The sequence below is a fragment of the Nicotiana sylvestris genome, chromosome 12 (assembly GCF_000393655.2).
Source record: "Nicotiana sylvestris chromosome 12, ASM39365v2, whole genome shotgun sequence".
NCBI classification, from domain to species: Eukaryota; Viridiplantae; Streptophyta; class Magnoliopsida; order Solanales; family Solanaceae; genus Nicotiana; species Nicotiana sylvestris.
Genome location: NC_091068.1, coordinates 60,809,851 through 60,816,862, shown reverse-complemented (window position 1 = coordinate 60,816,862; position 7,012 = coordinate 60,809,851).

Genomic DNA, 7,012 nt, shown 5'->3' with positions numbered 1-7,012 from the left:
TGCTATGACTATCTCAGAGTATGTTGTCCGTTACACTAGTTTGGCTAGGCATGCACCAGCCTTGGTTTCTACTGTTCGCGAGAGGGTTCGCCGGTTTATTGAGGACCTTATTCCCAGCATCAAGTCTAGCATGGCTCATGAGTTGGAGATGGATATATCTTATCAGCAGGTGGTGAGCATTGATAGGAGGATTGAGGGTATGCATACTAGGGAGAGAGAGGAGAGGGAGGCCAAGAGGTCTCGAGAGGGGCCATTATTTTGGTGCCTGTGCCCCAGCTGCAGGTCGTCATGGTAGGGGTTATATGAGTCACCCTATTAATTTAGCTCTTCCAGTAGCCAGTGGTATTCCAGCTCCTCCTAGGCCTCAGGAGCCTTATTACGCACCTCTGGTATCTAGTGCGCCTCTAGCGCGGGGTGCTTTCAAAGGTCACTCTAGTAGACCTAGCTCGAGCCAGTCACAGCCACCACGTCCTTCCAGAGCTTGTTTTGAGTGTGGTGACACATGACATATAGTGAGGGATTTCCCCAGACTTGGGAGGGGTGCACCTCCATAGAGTTTTTAGCCATAGTGTGCCCCGTAGAGTTCTCAGGCTATGGTTATAGCTCCAGTTGCTACCCCACCTACTCAGCCAGCCAGAGGTGGAGGTTAGGGAAATAGAGGTCGCCCTAGAGGGGGAGGCAAGGTCGGATACTATGCCCTTCCTGCCCGTACCGAGGTTGTTGCCTCTGATTCTATCATCACAGTTATTATACTGGTTTGTCATAGAGATGCATTGGTTCTATTCGATCCAGGCTCCACTTACTCTTATGTGTCTTCTTATTTTGCTCCGCATTTGGGTGTTCCTTGGGGTTCTTTGAGTTCTTCTGTTTATGTTTCTACTCCTGTGGGAGATGCTCTTATTATGGACCATATTTATCGGTCGTGTTTGGTTGCTCTTAGTGGTTTTGAGACTAGAGCCGATTTATTATTGCTCAGCATGGTAGATTTTGATATTATATTGGGCATGGACTGGTTGTCGCCCCATTATGCTATTCTTGATTGTCACACCAAAACCATGACGTTGGCTATGCCAGGTGTACCGCGTGTTGAGTTGAGGGGTACTTTAGATCACACTCCCAGTAGAGTTATTTCTTTTCTTAAAGCTCAACGTATGGTTGAGAAGGGGTGTGACGCATATTTAGCTTATGTGAGAGATGTCAGTATTGATACCCCTTCAGTTGATTCAGTCTCAGTAGTACGGGATTTTTTCCCGATGTGTTTCCAGCTGATCTTCCGGGCATGCCGCCAGATAGAGATATTGATTTTGGCATTGATCTATTGCTGGGCACTCAGCCCATATCTATTCCTCCGTATCATATGTCTTCTCCTGAATTGAAGGAGCTGAAGGATCAGTTACAACAATTGCTTGATAATGGTTTTATTCAGCCTAGTGTATCACTTTTGGGGGCTCTTGTCTTGTTTGTGAAGAAAAAGGATGGTTCTATGCGTATGTGTATTGATTATCGCCAGTTGAACAATGTTACAGTGAAGAATCGTTATCCTTTGACTCGTATTGATGATCTGTTTGACCAACTTCAGTGCACACGGGTGTTTTCTAAGATTGACTTGCGCTCAGTTTACCATCAGTTGAAAATTCGGGAGTCAGATATCCCGAAGACTGCTTTTAGGACTCGGTATGGTCATTACGAGTTCCTTGTTATGTCATTTGGGCTTACCAATGCCCCAGCAGCCTTTATGCATTTGATGCACAGTATGTTCCAGCCATATCTTGACTCATTCGTCATGTCTTTATTGATGATATTCTGGTGTATTTCCAGAGTCGGGAAGATCATGAGCAGCACCTAAGGACAGTGCTCCAGACCTTGAGAGAAAAGAAGTTATATGCTAAGTTCTCGAAATTTGAGTTTTGGTTGGATTCTGTGGCATTCTTAGGCCACGTGGTGTCGAGTGAGGGAGGTCATGCAGAGTTGGCCCAGACCATCCTCAGCTATATAGATTCGTAGTTTTCTTGGCTTAGCGGGTTATTACCGATGTTTCGTTGAGGGGTTTTCATCGATTTTAGCCCCTATGACCAGACTGACCCAGAAAATTGCTCTGTTCCAGTGGACGGAAGAGTGTGAGGCGATCTTTTAGAAGCTCAAGATAGCTTTGACTACAGCCCCAATTTTGATATTGCATACAGGTTCGAAGTCTTATATGGTTTATTGTGATGCCTCGAGGATTGGCCTTGGAGCGGTGTTGATGCAGGATGTTAGGGTAATTGCCTACGCGTCCAGACAGTTAAAGGTACACAAGAAGAATTATCTGGTCCATGACCTTGAGTTAGCTGCCATTGTTCACGCCCTGAAGATCTGGTGTCATTATTTGTATGGTGTTCCCTGTGAGATTTATATTGACCATCGAAGCTTGCATCACCTGTTAAAGCAAAAGGATCTAAATTTGTGCCAGAGGAGGTGGTTAGAGTTACTGAAGGACTATGATATCACTATCCTGTATCACTCGGGCAAGGCCAATGTGGTGGCCGATGCTTTGAGTCACCGGGCAGAGAGTTTGGGGAGTTTGGTTTGTTTACAGCATCGGAGAGACCTATGGTGATGGATGTTCAGGCATTAGCCAGCCAGTTTGTGAGATTGGATCTTTCGGAGCCCAGTCGGGTTCTAGCTTGCGTGGTTTCTCGGTCTTCCTTATTTGATCGTATCAGGGAGCGTCAATATGATAACCCTCATTTGCTTGTCCTTAAGGACAAGGTTCTACATGGTGATGCCAGAGATGTGACTATTAGTGATGACGGAGTATTGAGGATTCAGGGTCGAATTTGTGTACCTAATGTTGATGGGCTTTGAGAGTTGATTCTAGAGGAGGCCCATAGCTCGCGGTATTTCATCCATCTGGGTGTCGCGAAGATGTATCAGGATTTGGGACTGTACTATTGGTGGAGGCGAATGAAGAAAGATATAGTTGGATTTGTAGCTCGGTGCCTCAACTATCAGCAGATGAAGTATGAGCACCAGAGACCGAGTGGATTGCTTCAGCAGATAGAGATTCCGGAGTGGAAGTGGGAGCAGATCACCATGAACTTTGTAGTCCAGTCCAGACAAAAGAGTTACGCGGACCGGAAGGTTCGTGATGTTTCCTGTATAGTTGGAGATTGGGTTCTGCTTCGGGTTTCGCCTATGAAGGGCGTTATGAGATTCGGGAAGAAAGGAAAGTTGAGTTTGAGGTTTATTGGTCCTTTTGAGATATTGCGGCATGTTGGGGAGGTTTCTTATGAGCTTTCCTTACCTCCCAACTTGGTAGGAGTTCACCCGGTATTTCATATTTCGATGCTCCGGAGGTATCACGGTTATTCGTCGCACATATTGGATTTCAGTTCAGTCTAGTTAGACAAGAATCTATCCTATGTTGCAGAGCTAGTGGAAATATTGGACAGGCAGGTTAGGAAGCTGAGGTCAAAGAACATTGCATCAGTAGAGGTTCAGTGGCGAGGTCAGCCGGTCGAGGAGGAGACCTGAGAGACCGAGCAAGATATGCGCAGCTGTTACCCTTATCTTTTCACTACTTCAGGTATGTCTCTATGCTCATGCGAGGACGAACGAATGTTTAAGTGTAAGAGGATGTGACAACCCGGCCGATCATCTTAAGAATTAACACCCCGATCCCCTATCAACTGCTTTCCTCGTGTTTATTTCTGCTATTTTGATTTGCTGGGATGTTCGATTTTGAGTTTCGGAGAGTTTTGGGACACTTAGTCCCTAAATGAGAGCTTCAGTTCTAGAAATTTGGACCGTAGTCAGAGCAGTATGAAGACGGCATCATAATAGAATTTTGATGGTTCCGTTAGCTCCGTGGGGTGATTTCGGGATTAGGAGTGTGTTCAGATTGTGTTTTGGAGGTCCGTAGCTAATTTAGGCTTAAAATGCCGAAGTTAATTCATTGTTTTGATGTTGTTTTAGGTGTTTTAAGGATTGGTATAAGTTTGGACAGTGGTGTTAGGCTTGTTGGTGCCTTTGGCTGAGGTCCTGGGGGCCTTGGGATGATTTCAGATGGTTAACGGAAGGATTTTGGAATTTGGAGTTGCAGCTTCAACTGGTTTTTTGTCATAACCACACCTACGAGTGTGGGACCATAGGTGCGGAGGTGCAGAAGCAGCATTTGGCATCATAGAAGCAGAAAAGGGGAGGTTCAGCAGGAACCGCAGAAGCAGTAGAATTTCTGCATGAGTGGTATCGCATCTACGGATGGGGAGTCCCAGGTGCGGAATCTGGCTGAGTTAGTAATTTTTACAGATGCGACCTTTGGTCTGCAAAAGCGGGACCGCATCTATGCGGAAATCGCTTGGTAGAAACATATAAATACTTGCCTTCGCGAAATTTAGCTATTTTTCACCATATTTCAAATGGGAAGAAGCTTGGGAAGCACTTTTCAAGAGGGATTTTTAGAGGAGTTCATTGAGTTAAGGTCTTTGGTCCCTAAACTCGTTATTGGAATAATTTTTATCAATTTAAGCATGAAATATTAAGGAAAATCAGTGGTAATTTGTGGGTTAGGGCTTGATTAAGTAGAGGCCTTTGAGTGATGATTTGAGAGACCAATTGAGGTCCGATTTTGGTACTCTTAGTATGACTGAACTCGTGAGAGAGTGAGGACTCTGGAATTGTAAATTTTACATGATTCCGAGATGTGGGCTCGAGAGGCATTTTGGTCATTTTACCTAGTTTCGCGTATTAGCTTAGAATTGTTTTTTTAAAATCAGTTATTTAAAGTGTTATTTACATTATGCAATTGAATTGAATAGATTTGGGCCATTTGGAGTCGAGTACTCGTGGAAAGAGCGTGGTTTCGAATTTATTTGAGCTGGTTTGAGGTAAGTGACTTGCCTAACATTGTGTGTGGGACCTTCCTCTTAGGATTTGGTATATTTGGTAATTGAGATGCCTTGTACGTGAGGTGAGAGTGCGTACTTGTGCTAATTGTTCGAAATTCGGTTTTTCATTAAGTAATTACTAGTATGTTTCCTTTCCTATTTTTATTACTTGCACTATTAAGCAAGTTGTTAGCTTAGGAAAGCATGTCTAAGTGATTTAATTGTTGTATTTGCTCAAACTGTCTTACCCGAATTCTGTGCAGCATGCTATGCTAGAATTACTTGTTTGCCTTAATATGAAATTTGATATTTCTGAATATTTTTCCTGTTGCTGCTGTGTATTTACATTGGGACTACAGATGTGGGATTTTGGTAGCTCCCTCCCCAATCTATTTACATTTGGGACTACGGAACGGGATTCCGGTAGATCCCCCTGCATAGTTATATGGAACTACGGGAATGCACCCGATAGATTCCCCTAGTACTGGGTATTTACATTTGGGGCTATGGAACGGGATTTCGGTAGATCCCCGCGCACTATGAGTTGGACTACGGGACTGGATCCCAGGAGATCCATTAGATATGTATACTGGGATTACAGGATGGTATCCTGGGAGATCCTCGGTTGTTATCTTTGTGTTGAGTTGTATCACTTTCTGTGTTTCCTCTGTCTCTGTAGTAGTTGTTGTTGTCCTTTATATCCTGTTTTACCTTTATTGTTGAACTTACTTATACTATTTTGTTCTACACTGTTGAACCTTATATTTTATTTAACCTCAGTAGGGCCCTGACCTTCCTCGTCACTATCCGACCAAGGTTAGGCTTGGCACTTACTGAGTACCGGTGTGGTGTACTCATGCCATTTCTGCGCATGTTTTTCATGTGCAGATCCAGGTACTTCGACTCAGACTTACTATCCTTGAGGCGAGGCGACCCTTCGGGGACTTCGAGGTATGTTTGTCACATCTGCAGACCTAGGAATCTTTCTCCATTCTCTCTTGTAGTTACATTCCTTCTGTATTTACTTTGTTTAGACTATTCTAGAGTTAGAGCACTATGTAGTATCCTTAGCTTGTGATTCATGGGTTTTCGGGTTTTGGGAAAATGTATCGGTTTTAAGAGTTAATATTGTGTATGCTGAGCGGTACTTTTAAACGCTGTTTATTTACTCTATTTCTGTTTTAAATAGTTTTCTTCCGCAAATTTGGTTTATCTTCCGCAATTTAGGTTTACCTAGTCATAGATACTAGGTGTCGTCCCGATGGTTCACGGAGGGCGAATTGGGGTCGTGACAATGAGGAAACTATGGACTAGAATTATACTACATGATAGTGAATATGATTTTATAAAGTGTGTATACGATAATCATTATTTAAGTGAATTGAGATAAAGAAATTAATTATGTGTATAATTGGATAAATGAGAAATTATAGTGGAAGACAAAAAAAATTGAATTATTGAATAAATGGTGTAGTGGATAACATTCCACATGTCACATAGTGGCAACAACATTAGTGACTAATCTACATCCATAAGTGGTGGTGGCATTATTACACTCAATGTCTCAAGAGAGAAGCAAAGGAGGACATGTGTAAATGGAAAGATGTTATAATTATATTTCTTGTTTCACTTGATTTGAGAATGAAATTGAAGAATAGATAGGTTCAACATAGTTAAGCAGCAAGAAAGATTAATTTCAGAGGATTTTCAGTAACATGAGCTCTAAATTTCATGAAAGCAAAGTATAATCTTTCTCAAGGACATCATACGAATTTTTCCTACTTCGATCTCACCGTTACATATTTTTTTGCGATTAACGTGTGTTGGAAGGATTGTCATGAAAATTGGATCAGGTGTTTTAAGGCTAACCCTTTCTTCTTCTGGCATGATTCAAGCAACGAAGCATAAATGTAATGTTATTCCTAAAATGATTCTACTCTTTGAAGTTAAGGATGTCTATATTATTCATTCCTATAAAATGATAGTCATAGCATGTTTAAATATGTTCCTAAGTCTCTATTGAGGCATTCAATAAAGATGTTAATGTTTATAATGTAGTGTTATATGCATCTTCATTTACCACTGAGCTATGGCCGGTTGGGCAGTCATGTATATTTATTTACCACCGAGCTACAGCCGGTTGGGCA